Source organism: Centruroides vittatus, unplaced genomic scaffold (assembly GCF_030686945.1).
Source record: "Centruroides vittatus isolate TY-2023 unplaced genomic scaffold, ASM3068694v2 scaffold_450, whole genome shotgun sequence".
Classification (NCBI taxonomy): Eukaryota; Metazoa; Arthropoda; class Arachnida; order Scorpiones; family Buthidae; genus Centruroides; species Centruroides vittatus.
This window is the reverse complement of record NW_027122709.1, coordinates 3,432,806-3,447,423: the sequence shown is the minus strand read 5'-3', so window position 1 is coordinate 3,447,423 and position 14,618 is coordinate 3,432,806. Positions and strand designations below refer to the sequence as shown.

Below are 14,618 nucleotides of genomic sequence, written 5' to 3'. Positions count from 1 at the left end.
AACACATCATCTATCTTCTCTTAAATGCATTAAAGACAATTCCACCCACACGAATTGAATTGGAAAGGGCATTCTTGGTAGCAGGCTTTTCCTTAGTTAAATAAGAACCAAATCGAGTGATTGGAGTATTGACCATCTTTGCTTTTTAAAATCTTATTATAAAATTTTCTAATAAATTTTTATAATATGTTTTATTTAAAAACAAAAATTACTTTTTAAGTTAGAAGTTTGATCTAAGTTCATTTTTTTAAAATTTTCAACTCAATTCAAAGCATTTTTTGTTGTTGTTGTTGTTATATGCAGTTTCCAACAAACTTTAATAAATTTTTTTATATTTGTCAAAATTTCTACATATTTCTATGTAATTTAATCTTACTTTAAATTAAAGTAATTTAAGGAAAGTAATCTTTTCTATGTAATCTTACACAGCATTATTAATATGATTTTGGAGGTTGCAGAATGTATTATAATTATTTTAAAAAATGAAAAATAATTATATTATTTGGTTCTAAGATATTTTGTATATCTTAAAAATAATTAATTGTATTCCAGGAAACAGTTCAGTTTTACCCCGGAATCCCAGGGCAAGCAATAGACCGGGAAATGAGAAACCCTATTTTTCAGTTAATGAGTGCATTTTAATGTTTCATTTTTGTTTACTTAAATTTTACAAAACTTTTATTTTGAGAAACTGTTTACTAGAGTTTATAGCATTTATTATTTGTATAATTCATAATACATGGGGAAAGAACTAAAAATAAATGACAGAATTTTGAAAGAATAAATAAACATTGAAAATAATGGCCTATAATAACACTGTTCAACATAGGTTTTGTAATGGAGACATGATTAACTAATCTTGCATATATTTTGAATACTATACATGAAAATTATGTTGAAAATGTGAGATTAGTTGTTTGGAAATTAGAGAGGAAAACAGAGTCTAAGGAGATTTTTTTTATTGGAAAGAAAATGCATATACATGCTTCAAATACTGTCTTTTTGTATGTCACTTATGTTTCATTTCTCGAGTCTCTCTGATCATCCAGCAGTAATTTGCCAACATTGCAGGGCACCATTTATCTTTGTAATGCTTCTCAATGACTGTCATAACCTGATGAAAACACACTCGAGGTTTGTCACCAAGTGCACCACAATTAGAGAAGAAATCTAGATGAGAATAGATGGTATCCAGTTTCACAGCATTCTGTAGATAATTTTCTCCTACGCTCTTAGAAGTTAATTCACAAGCTGATGGAAATTTTCAGCTCTGATATTTCCAATAAACTAGTTGATACAATTTTGAAAATTTTTCATTCTTCTCTTTTGCTATTCTTCAATCAACTTAAATTCTTCATCCTACTGAAGTTGTGTGATCTGGAGACCAATAAATATTATTCTCCTTGATTTTTCTGTACAGTAATCCTTTGGAAATTGCCAACACAAATGGAGAAATGAATCACCATTTCTATCGATAGCCTTTACAAACCGTTTTGTGACCGAGTGTAATATGTAGAGGTGGAACGACAACTTTATCTGGGATGACAAACAACTAATACACTTCATTTTTCTGGTCTGGTGTAATTGATAATTAACGAGGCCAGTTTTTGTAATGGTTTAATCTGTCACGACCGTCCCATTCGGAGATAGCAACAGAGTTTTGTGTAGTCCTGCTATAGTCCCATTAAAATAGTGATAACTTTAAAATCACAACACACACGATTTTTGTATCGTAAGTCTAAAAAGGTTTTCCCACCACCGCATAGGTTTATTTAGTTTGGGTTGTAGAACTGAATGCAGCACATTGCCATTGTGCAAAAGCACAGACTTCAAATTGACCTTCCAAGAATCTATAAACAAACTCCAATCATTGTGACTGTATGTGATGCCGAAAACTGCCTTAAGACCATTGACATTGTTACAAAAAGTGAGATCACCACCTTCAGAATAGAACTGCAAAAAACATTGTTGCTGGCAGAATTGTTGCCAAAACGAACCAATTTGGCATTTTCAATGCGATCTTCGTGTTCAGCACCACAAAATTATGTAAAATTACTTAATCACGAGTCAATTACAAGTACCTTCTAATTTTTTATAGAATAGTGTAATTGATCATAATGAGTTTGTTCGTGATATAAGAAATTTAAATAAAATATTTAAATTCTGTCTAGATGATCAACGTTAACATTTTTGTTTTCTACTTCTATATTTTAAGTCTGTTCCAAACCGTAATTATGTAACTCTTGGATAAAATCAATAATTTGATACCGTATTCGCTACTTACAGTAGAAATAATGTTTTTGTACGACTTCCTCCAACGTTAGACAAGAAAGATTTTGAGTTTTTTCCATGTTCTCATGTAAAATGTTCGAAATAGTTTTGTAAAATTACTTACTTAAAAATATTTACTGGTTAAAATAACTGAAAGTTTTTGTCGCTTACTTGAAGCTAAAAACTGAACTTAAACACTTCTCATATTCCCTGCTCATGACGAATTTTGTTTCCCTAGTAAATACGAGATGTGTGTGTCCATATGTATATAATAATTCTATAAAAATTCTAAATAAGAATAAGATTTTCGATTAATTTATTCACATATCTAATATATTAAGGCAAGCATCTCATCTCGTAGAATCGACATTAATTAGTATTTTAAAAATGGTATTTGTTGGATGAGAAAGATGCGAGTTTGTTTTATATTCGCGCACAGTAAATAATACACATAATGCCGAATGGTTTGGAAACTGACGTCTGTGTTGAATCACTAAAATACTACTACGGTCGTTACATATTTAAAGGGATTTGTATTACGGCAGAAATTAATAATAGTATATAAATTTGGATTAACGCTTCACAACTGTTTAGGAAAATTTATAAATCTTCAAACTTGGGTTGTTTTCGTTAAATATTTTAAATCGTGTAGATGTCAGGCGGTAGCGACGGGCAATTCTCGACTTTATTCAGAATAAATCTCACGTGCACTGATTTGTATATAAATAACGCGAAAAAGAAAAATCGACGCGTAATTTCGCGCAATATCGAGTCAATTTAAGTTTCGGTATTTCGTTCCGCACGACAATAATACGCGTCGTATTTTAAATTCAAAAATTCTCGAACGTGTTGCCATTTCGGAAATTGAGGGGGAAATCGATTATTACGATCGTCGTCGAGATGGGCGATACGTTTTGTCGATGTCGATTATATACGTCTCTGCGCGTCTATATATAGTGTGTGTGTGTGTGCATATATTATATATATAAATACACGAATAAATTGTAAATGCGTAGAATAATATATTTGTGGTAGAAAAACAATAATAAAGGTTAAATGAACGGTTGGTCGGTGAGGAAAATAATCCGAAAGAAATAAAAGTATTATTATTATTTAGTTTTTACGTATTTTTACTTATCGAAACGAACGAGTGGAAATGTGTTAGGTGGCGTTTTTTAAAAAGCCGGTACCAAGCGATGGTCGGTCGCACGACCGTAGTCGTCCCACATCGCCGCAGTAGAAACCAGGCGAACGTCATCGACCGATCGTCCCAGACTATCGAGCCGGACGGGAGCGCTTAGTCGCGTCTAGTAATGTAGTGGTAGGTCGAATAGGTTGATTTCTAGACGCACGTCTCGTACGTCATCTGTCCGCCCCTCGTTTACAATTTGTATCTTTCTTACGGGGCGACGTATTCCGGAGTTAGAGACCGACGACGTTGCGTATCCCGTTCTGTTATGGAAGGTTTTCGAACGATTTCTGAATCTTCGTACGTTTCACCCTCTTCGTACAGTTCCACACCAGCCGCAGGTTAGTCCATTTTATCTGTGTCGTAATTACGGGGGGTTTCTGGCCGACGACGACGTCGCGCTGCCCGTTATTATCGTATCGATTCGTTAGAACCGATGGCCATTCGATAGAATTCTTTAAAAAAGTTACTTTAATTCGTTAAGCGACCACGGTTTACGAACGGACGCATTTTAATTTCCTCCCGAATTTCGATCGATGATTTTATAAAGCCAGGCTGTTTCCTCCATCTGTCTGTCTGTCTCTCTCTCGCTCCCCGTTTGATGGAGTTCGTTCGGAGGGATGCTAAGGGGGACCGACCGGAAAGACTACCACCGTAAAGAAGGAAAAAATATATGTTATATATATAGATCGTGTGGGAAAATTACGGGAATTCGTGCGGAATCTCAAAGCCTTCGTTTTGACACGTTTAATGTAAAAATGTACTTTTCTCCCATTCGTAGTTAAATAGAACATCAAAAAATAAAAATAAAAATTCTCTTGATTTTTAACTTTCGCCATTATTTTAACACGCGTAATAATCGTACACTTGGATTCCGTAATGAGAAATTAGAAATTTTCACTGGCAAATTGCTTAAACTTTTCCAGTCACCTTTTTTGTTATTTATTTATTTTTTTTGACAGTTTTTGTTTTCCCGAATAGCAAATTTTAGTTGTGATTCAATTAAAAACCGATCTGTTTGGCATTTTAGTGAATAGAGGTCATTAATGTGCATGTATTTGAGGATGTGATTTATTTATAAGTTTTTACTTCTGGATACAAAGAACTGTGAAAGAATGAGAAGAATTTTTTGTATGTTTTTATACTAAAAGCTAATAATACATTTAAAACTGAAATATATTAAGTATTTGTATTGTTTATTAGCTGTAGTTTTTAACTGTAAATCCTTTAATATTTATATATTATATTCTAAACATTGATACCTATTCAAAAAGTTTGTTTTTAAAGAATGTGGAGGGATATTTTTTTTTAAATAACAACTTGCACAAGTGTAAAGAAGTTTGAGTGGTGATTATTTATAATCATTAAAAAAAAACCTTTCTAGGCCATACACTAGAGCTGAATCTTCAGATAAGAATTCAAATAACCAATGTTAAACCGACCAAAAATAAACATTTAAAAATCACGTACCAAATAGTTTCGCTCGAATACGTCGCGGAGCTTTCTTAAAGATTTTATAACGGCCGTCCTCTTATTTAAACCGTAGAATGTGCCTTTAAATTGGCTTAAATCATTATATAGTGTTTTAATCAATTTTTCTAATAGTTTAATCTAATGCTTTTAATTTAGAATGTATCAAAGATGTAAAAATAATAATACAGTAGTAAAATAATTAACAAACATTGATGATGCAAATTTATGAAAAATGTAATGCTAATAATTTATAATAGTAAAATTAGAAATATTTTAAAAACAGATACATAGTTTGCTGAAGAAATAATTTAGTAATATAGAAATACATTACTGCTACATATATATCATTGTATTTAACAGGTAGTCAGAATAGATTATCTCTGTGACCTTGAGCTAGTTAAGTTGCACTCTTGCATTTAATAACATAAGTGAAATATCACTGGTCTATGTTATTAATTGATTATAGAGATTTTTAGATAATATTTTCTTATGAAAGTTGGAGAAATACTCTGAAAACTGAATAGTATGTTTATCTGTTTAGAGCTATTTTAAAGGTATTTTCTGATTGCTTGTAGCATATACCATACATTGATTGTTAACTAATAATTCAAAGATACTGTATAATTTTATAAATGATAATATATTTTTATCTAAATATCAGACTTATGATGAATAGTGATATGTAATTTCTAGGCCTATGTATTTGTTTTAATTTGTTTATTTTTTTTTGTTGGATAAATTTTAATATTCCATTTAGTATAACTAATAGGTTTTCTTTATGGCTAACAATATTTTTATTTTAAAATTCATGCTAGAAGTATGTATATTAAAGATCAGCTAGGCCAATATATAAAAATGCTGAGGTTTAAGCATTATTAGGTATTTACAGAAATCAGTTTAGTCTACTTTTAGACTGGAAGCTAAATATTAAATCTTGCCTTAAGTTTTTCAAATACATTTTCCAAGATTTTTTTCTTGGAAAATGTGTTGAGAAACTTCATTATTATATGTCTAATTATTATAGTATGATGATGATGATGATCAAATTAAGCTCAAACTTACTTCTATTGTTTGGCTTATTACTTCATTTTTTTTTCCTATTAAAAAGCAATAATTTTAAATGTGAATTAAAATTAAATGCATGTTCATAGGAAACACAGTCATCCATTTAGGCTGTAGATTATAATCTTACATAAACATTGAATACATTTCAAGTTTATATATTATTTGAATTTAACATTTAATAGATTGTTATTTAACAGTTAAAATAAAATTTAAGAATGAAAGTCGTCAGATTACTATGTGCTAAATTTTATTGGTGAAATGAATAGTCACTTAGATTAAAACTGATAAATCAAAGGTTGACTTTAGTACAATTTTGTCTTAAAATTTGTTAATAAAGTAAAAATTTAGAACCTTTCATTTGTGAATAGAGAAAGTTAAGAGGTTTGTTCAGTGAGTATAAATTACTCAAAATACATTTAATAACAAATCTACAATGTACAGGATGTATTAAATGTTTTTAAAATACAGTAATACCCCGAACTTACGCGATAGGTGGGACCGAGCGATAACCGCGTAAGTCGGGTATAACTTCGCATATAAATACATACAAATTATTTTTAATTGGGGCCAGAGACTAAAGAAAACAATAATTTAGAAAAAAATGTTTAATAAAATATTAGATAATGCATATGTATAACAAATTATATTATTAAAATCGTAAATTGAAGTTATTTTGTTATAGAAGGCTTCCTAAAATCTAACAAATTCGTCTGATGGCTCAAAGATTTTTTTCTCCCGCAAAATTTCCTCGTGGCATGCTAATAATTTTTTTATTTCTCGTTTTGTAGAAGAAATGCGCTCTTCATTGGAGTCGTTACAAATTTTAGAAAATATAATTTTTTTAATAAAACTGAGGCCTTCTGTCAAGTTTCCAACCATCATTCAATCATCTGATTGAACTGGGTCTAAAGGATCAAGTTTGCCAATTCACAAATTTTCATTTTTGTATCGAAGTCTTTGGAATGTAAAGTTAACATTATTAAAGATAAAGTTTTTCTTTTCTTGTTTGATGCAGAAGAATCAGTTCTACTTCGTTTGGATGACATAGTAGAGTCTCAAGTCTCCGTAGATATAACAAACACACAAATAAATAAGACAAAATAAATTGTAGCCATGCGTTGATTCCGCACGACATGTCCGAATATGTAAGCTGAACAATAGTTTGGGGGGAGTGAGTAATCAAGGGTTGCATGGCACTCGAACAAAAGACGAATCGTCAAGATTTGAATACCATTCGAGGTATTACTGTACACTATGATTTAATGGACATTGTGCGCAAACTCATTTCCCATATTAATCTGTTAAATTGGGGATCTACTGTACAGGATAATTGAGACAATAATTTTAGATATATTAATTATTATAAGTGATGGTAACTAATAAATACATTATAACTTTAAATCTCAGCTACTTTTGTCCATTATAATACAGCAGATCTTTCCTAAGACATAGTGAATTATTAGATAATTTAACTTATCCATAATAATATATATGAGTATTACTTAATAAATGAAACAGTATATCTTAGTATGGCCTTTCTGAATATAAACTTTATATCATCATTTTTTGCATCAGGGTAGTTTGGTTAAATATTAATTATTGAAACAAAGCAATTTGATCTCAGGATAAGTAGTTAGGTTGCCATTTTGTATATATGTTAATAGTTAAACTAATTGTTAAATAATTTAAAATATTCTGGAAAAATTCCTAGAGTAGGTCTTAAATCTGTTTCAGGTCAATTTTTTTTTACTTTGGTTAATTTAATCACTGAAACAAAGTAATCTAGCATTTTAGAGATTTACTGTAAACTTTGGGTTTGGTGGTTTATATAAGAGTTCAGATTATTCTTACACTAGATTATAAGTGAAAAAATCAGGTGTGTTCAAGAATAAGTAAAATAAAAAAGAACTAAAAGTTTCATCTTTTGAAATATTTTTTGTAAACTTTTATTGTTTTAGTTTGAAACTAAAAATCTAGATTAAAAGACCAGTAGATATTTTTTGCATAAAAGCACATTTTATCAGAAGCAGCAATTGCAAAACTGATTTGTTAAACTCTATTTCTGTTGATGTTTACATATGAAATCAGCCAATTATAACAATACATTTGTAATTTCATTGTGCCGGCAAAACAAAATGGATGAGAAGAGATACTGTAAATAATGTGTTGCAGAATGTAACTACGATAACATAACAATACTATTTGCAGATGCCATACTGCTATATTTAATTTCTCTCCAGCTAAGTATTAAAAGAAAATGTCATTATTTACAATTATCGTTTGCCTCTATATTTTACAGTAAGGGTTCCATACTCTAAAACAAAACGTGAAGCATTATACAATTATTTTTAATTAGCGTTATATTTTGCAAAGAAATTCCCCCCATCTTCAATTAGTAAGTATACAGTTAGCTGTATAAAACTAAATATAATCATTTGAACTTAGCAGCATAAATTTAATCAGAGTTATATTAGCTATTGAAAATAATCAAAATTAAAAAAAGAATTTGATTGTTTTGAAAATCCATCCATTTTTCTTCCCTTCAATGTCCATGTGTTTAAAAATTTTTTCATAATTAAATTTACACTTCTTAGGTACTTTACTTTAGGTACACTACTTTACATGATGATGATGATAAAATGTTTTTAAGTTCTTTATTTTGTTGAAATTTTAGATTTTAGACTAGATGATAGTTAGTCATGGACAATTGAACATAATGTATTATGTTGGTTTTTAACAAAAATATCATTGAAATGTTAATATGATTCAAAATCTTTAACATCACTTCATATGTTAATGATATTTGAATTTATTTAATATATAATGAGTTTGAAACTTTCTAATATTTCAAATAAATTGGAAATTGATCAGAACAAAAATTACTTGTTTATATACAGTAGAGTCGTTAATCGGAGCCCCGGTAATGGGAATCGCCGGTAATCAGAACGATTTTCAGTTGGACTGTGTTGTGCTGAATCGAACGTTTTTGATACTAGATTTACTTCTAAAGTATAATTTTCATGTTTTTATATTCTTCAATATATTTATTTTGTTTGTACAAAATGAAGAAATAATTTTTAACGATACGATAGCCTCGATTATTATTATAAAAATTTTCGTTAGGCTTAAAATCAACGAAAATTCAACACGAAGCGACACGCAACGTAGAAAAATTTGAACATCGGACAGGTTAATGTATTTTTTCGTACATAATCGGTAATCGGAACAAATCACTAATCTGAACAACCCCAGTCCCCAATTGATTCTGATTAAGGACTCTCTACTGTATATACCTATTAATATGATCTAATAAAACTTAGGTTAGTTATGATCAACATAAGAAATGATTAGATAGAAATCATAGATATTTTGAAGGGCTGCCATATTATTTGATATCAGAATCTTAATACGAAATGAAACTAATATCTCAACAAATATGAACTTGTACATAAACTGCATTTTGAAACCCATTTAAATTTATTATATACTAATAATTCAATGTAAATGCTTTATTCTAAGTAACATATGGAAATGGACTATATGAATAAATCTATTTTGTTGTTTGTATTTTCACTTGCAGTAATGCAGTGTACTTGGATTTAGTTTGAAGAGTTTTTTGCAGCATGATTTTAAGCTAGTATTTTTGAAAATATTTCAATGACAGTATGAAAATATTTGATATCATAATTGTGCAATATTATATTAATCAGTAGCAGCAAAAGAATAGATTACTGTCTCTAATTTAGTAAAAAGTTTCTTAACATTAATAGTAAAACAGAGAGTATACATATAACAAACAAATACATGGAAAATATAATAAAATTTAAAAAATTACATATAAAATAAACGAATAGATCAAGAAAAAATTGTTTGTACAGTAGGTATATATGAATTTAAAATGTAATAAATAAAAATGTAAAAATTGTTCAACATTACTAATGCTTTGAGAAGAATAATAAAATATAAAACCTAATAGAAAGAGAGAGCCTAAAAGAAGTAAAAATGCAAGTAAGATCATGGATTAAATGTTAGGGAACCAACAGGGAAATCTACTCAGAGTGAATAAAACCATTAAAATATTTGTAAAATGTAAGCAATGAAAATATTTAACATGATCAGTAAAAGAGGGAAGTCCCAGTTTAGATATAGCAACATTAGGATTAGGTATAAATAGGTTAGCAGGTTTGTTTAAAATAAGATATATTTATCAAATTACTTAGAAATTTAAGTAAAATGAGATTGGATGACCATTGCCTAGATTGGAAGGCAATCAAATAATGATTGGAAGTTAGCAAAGAAGAGGGAGCATAGTACTGTTTTAGATGAAATGGATTTAAGTACTGTAATATGCCTCAATGAATAGTTAAAGGTTTTATAATTTTATCAGAGTGCCTTTTAAAAGTAAGTTTATTATCAAAGATGATTCCGAGGTCATTAGAGTTAAACAACAAATTTATTTAATATGTTATGTAAAAGGGGGGGTAAATAGGTATTATGGTTTAAGGAAATGCACATTGTGACAGTTTTATCTATCAATGCATTAATTTTAAGGTTAAGGAATTCATGAATGGAAGAGATGAGGTTAAGGTTGATTGAAATGCATAGGGATCATGGTTTACCAATTTAATGTTGTAAGCATAGGCAATTGTAGTAGATTTAAGTTGATTTAGAATATTGTTGATATAGACTGAGGAAAAAAGACTGCTTAATGTAGACCTTTGTTGAAAGCCACAGACTGAGGAAATATCAAGGAATTCAAAATCAGCAAGTTTAATTTTACAGATACACAAAAGAAAATAATCCTGAATGCCATTCCTGGCTTAATAATAAGTATCAAAGTGTTCTCTGAGGGTTGATAGAATTTTTAGAAATACTGAATGAGAAGCTTGACTGATATCGATATAAATGTACACAGGACACTCTAAATTTTGGAGAATTACAAATAGTGTATCTAGGAGATTAGTGATGGTGGAATGGTGTTGAAGGCCAAAATGTTGAACTGGAAGTAATTTAGAGGAAATAAAAGAATATAGTCTATGGTATAAGTATAACTTAAAAATTTTTAACATTGAAGGGGAAATGGTAATGGGACAGAATGAGTGACTTTTTTTGGGACTGCTGTTATGGTAGATGAAAGCCATTGTTTTGGGACAAAACTATGTTTATTAAGTCAGGCCTATATCTACATATTATAATATAAATTGAAGAAGAAACAGTAGCAAAAACAATCCACATGTATGTGTTCAAAACTGACGATTATTTCAGTCCAGGCACTGCTGATGATATGGATCAATGAAATTGCAAATGGCATGATTTCTTTCATCTGTATTTGCATTCTGTTTAAATGGTTACCCTTGAATTCAGTGACTGTTGGTTTTATATCACAAACATTGTCTTTAATGTGTTGCCCTGTAAAAAGGTCTAGTAACATGGAATCTGGTGTGTGCAGCAGTGTTCAATGCTGCTAATTTGCTCATTTTACCTGTTTGGCAGGTTTTTTCAAGTTTCATATCACTGGTGGTGGTGCTCCATCTTGTTCAGAATATAACACTTCTTCATCCTGAAACTGTTTTGAGTGGTGGCATGACAGATTTATGCAACAAATTCAAATAAACAGCATCAGTGATAATGTCAAAGAAGAATGGTCCAATTAATTTCATGCTATATAACACTAACTTAAGATAAGTTCACATGGTGTTCCTTGTAATATGAGCATTCTCAATTGACTAATAACTGCAGTTGTGGCAATTACAGTAAATGAGCCATTTACCTTAAATGTGGCCTTATCATTCTGAACAGCCTTGTTTGAAAACTGTCCTCTGCGCATTTTGCTAAGTATCATCCATAAAATGTAATGCTCTGCTCAGGATCATCATCATTGAGGGCATGAACTAATGTCTGAATAAAACTTTTTCAAATAGGTACACTTCAGAAAGCAACGAATGCTTGATTTTGAAATTTCTATCTCACAAGCCACTTAACAAACATATTTTTTTTTTTTTTTTTGGAGATTGCAAGTTTTCAGCAGTTCATTTTTTCTTGTTAAGGTCATGGTCATTTTCAATCTTTTGAAACATTGTTTCTTGTCTGTTTTAAATTATTCTAATAATTTGAGCACTAGTGAGTTGTATTGGTGAATCTCTCTGAACTCCCTTCTAAACTGTCTTTGCAGTTCATTTACATTCCTGCACTTCTGTATTGTGAAATATATTTTGATTCTAACGAGGAAATATATGAACTTTTATTAGTTTGACTTATTGAAATATCCATATGATATAAATAGTGTATTTATTCAAATAATTCTTGCACTTATTTTCATTCTTCTTTCCACAAATAAATTATTAAAGAATAAATTACATGTTTTTAAATATTTATAAATAAGAAATATTTGATTATAAGGACTTTATTCTATCACACAGATTGTGATAACTTGAATATTTAATATCGGAGGTTATATGAGCAATAAATTTTCTAATACAGTAGTATTGGTTTTATTGATATATTCTATATCTGAAAATTGATGTAAGTAGTTCAGAGATTGGGAATATCTTTTGATATTTACAATATTTATCAAATACTGTAGAACTCTGCAGATTATTCTGATAAGAATGAACATAAAAATAATAAACAACATTGCATTATCTGCTTATTTAACCTATTGCAAATGACAGTTCTGTGTAAAAAAAAGCTTTTAATTATTTTTCTTTTTTACTGTAAATTTTTTCATCTGCTAGCAGCTAGAAATTATAAATTTTTTAAACTTTCTCAAGTAGAAACAATTTCCATTTTTTCCTAATTATAGTAGCCTCTTGTTATATCGTGCCTTGTTATATTGCAGATTTGGATATATCACTTTTTCTTTGTCTCCTGACAAGTGTGATATAACAATATACTGTATTATGAAAAAATTAATTGAAATTATTTAGATAATTTTTATCTAGATTTTTCTCTGCCAAATTTTTAATAAATCTAGTTTTTTCTAATGAGTTATGCACAAAATATAAGAATTTTTACTCTTCAGTTAAAGAGAGAGATGTTAGTTTTAATTTTTGTTTGTATTAGTGTTTCATTTAAATTCCTCTAATGGTGGCCATTTTTGTAATGCAATCCCAAAAAGAGTTATATTGGCTTTGATCCAAGTAAGAAGTCATTGTTGTTATATAAATAACTTTGTTTCTGACTGTTGTTAAGCAATCAGATTTTTTTTTTACTGGAAATAAAACAGGAGAAACTGCTAAGTCTACTACAAAATATATTAAAAACATAGAGTAGAAGTGAAATAGATGAAGTGATAAATTTCTCATGGTGACTTCAGAAATTGTGCACATTAAATTTAGTCTGATTATTTTTATAATAATAATTTGCCTGTGCTCATTATCAACATAAATATCACATACAAACAGTTATTATGTATCAGATATATGGCTATTAACAGATGAAAAATATCAAGAAATGAAAATTATCTTTAGTATGTTTTCTCAATACCTAAATTAGTTCTTCTATTATGAAAGTTTCTTAGTCTTATTTATTGTTCTGTCTTCGAAATAAAAAATAAACTATTAATAATTGATTGTAAACACAGACACATTGTATATATATAGTATGTGTAAAAATTGAAAGACTAAAAGAGCATTTACTACTAAGGATATCTTTATAATTTTTCTTACATGTGTTTTGATATGTAATTTTCAACAAACAATTTTTGACTATTGAATTTTTTTTCTAAAATAAACATTATAGTCTTGGAAAATAAAGTTAAAACATTGTGTTAAATATGCATATACAATGTTCATTGCTTATGATCAAAATAGATCCAGGTTTTATCATAAAGTAATCTCCTTGGGTTTTAGTTATGCTAAACACTGTCTGGTATTGACTTTTATCAAAGATGACAGTTTTTATGTAGATTTTGGACTATGCTTTGTGAATTGCCGAGGATTTTAAACTGTCCACAAATTAAAACTGTATGGAATTCTTATAGACTTCTTTTAATTATGTTCTAGAAGTTATTCTTGGGCTTTAAATCAGGGCTAAAGGCTGGCCAGTTTATTACAGTTATTTGTTTTTTTTCTAGTCCTCTGAAAGTACTCTGTGAAATATGGCAACAGGTATTGTCATATTGGGAAATCCATTCCTGTCCCCATAATTTAAAGCCAACTTTTTAAAAGTGAACATTTTGATAATTAAGACAGCAATTCAAAAATGCAATAGTTTCTTTGCTTTTGAAACCAAATTCCACTCATACCATAACAGAGCTACCAAAATGATAACTGAAGATATGTCAAAGTTCTTAATGTGGGTCTTGCCAGTAGTAAAAATACTTGTCAGAGCCATCTAATTTATACTTCTGATCAAAAAACAACTGCATTGTTCCATTTATTGTCTTATAGTGTTTATTTTTATTTATTTATTTATTTTTTTGCATAATTTAATCTGGAAGTTTTGTGTTTTTATAGTAATTATGATTTTATTAAGTGCTTTCATCGACATGTAAATGAATTTTTTTAATAATATAGTTAGTTTTATTATAGATAAATCTGAATTGATGTTGCCAAGACATCTCTTTATATATATATTTATTTATTTTAAATGTCACAATTTATTGTTAATTGTTCTTTGT

At 29.1% G+C, this 14,618-nt stretch overlaps 1 protein-coding gene across 8 annotated transcripts in view; it reads left to right on the top strand.

Moving 5' to 3' along the window:
- Window positions 1-14,618, top strand: part of gw (trinucleotide repeat containing adaptor protein gawky) — a 241,126-nt gene that overhangs the window by 100,431 nt on the left and 126,077 nt on the right. Inside the window, exon 1 of one of the 8 annotated variants that reach the window (XM_067287370.1) lies at window positions 3,360-3,801. The exons of the other annotated variants lie outside the window; for them this stretch is intronic. The gene's annotated coding sequence lies outside the window, so the exon portion shown is untranslated. Of the gene's footprint in view, window positions 1-3,359; window positions 3,802-14,618 lie in introns of those variants that run through there. 8 annotated transcript variants of the gene reach the window in all.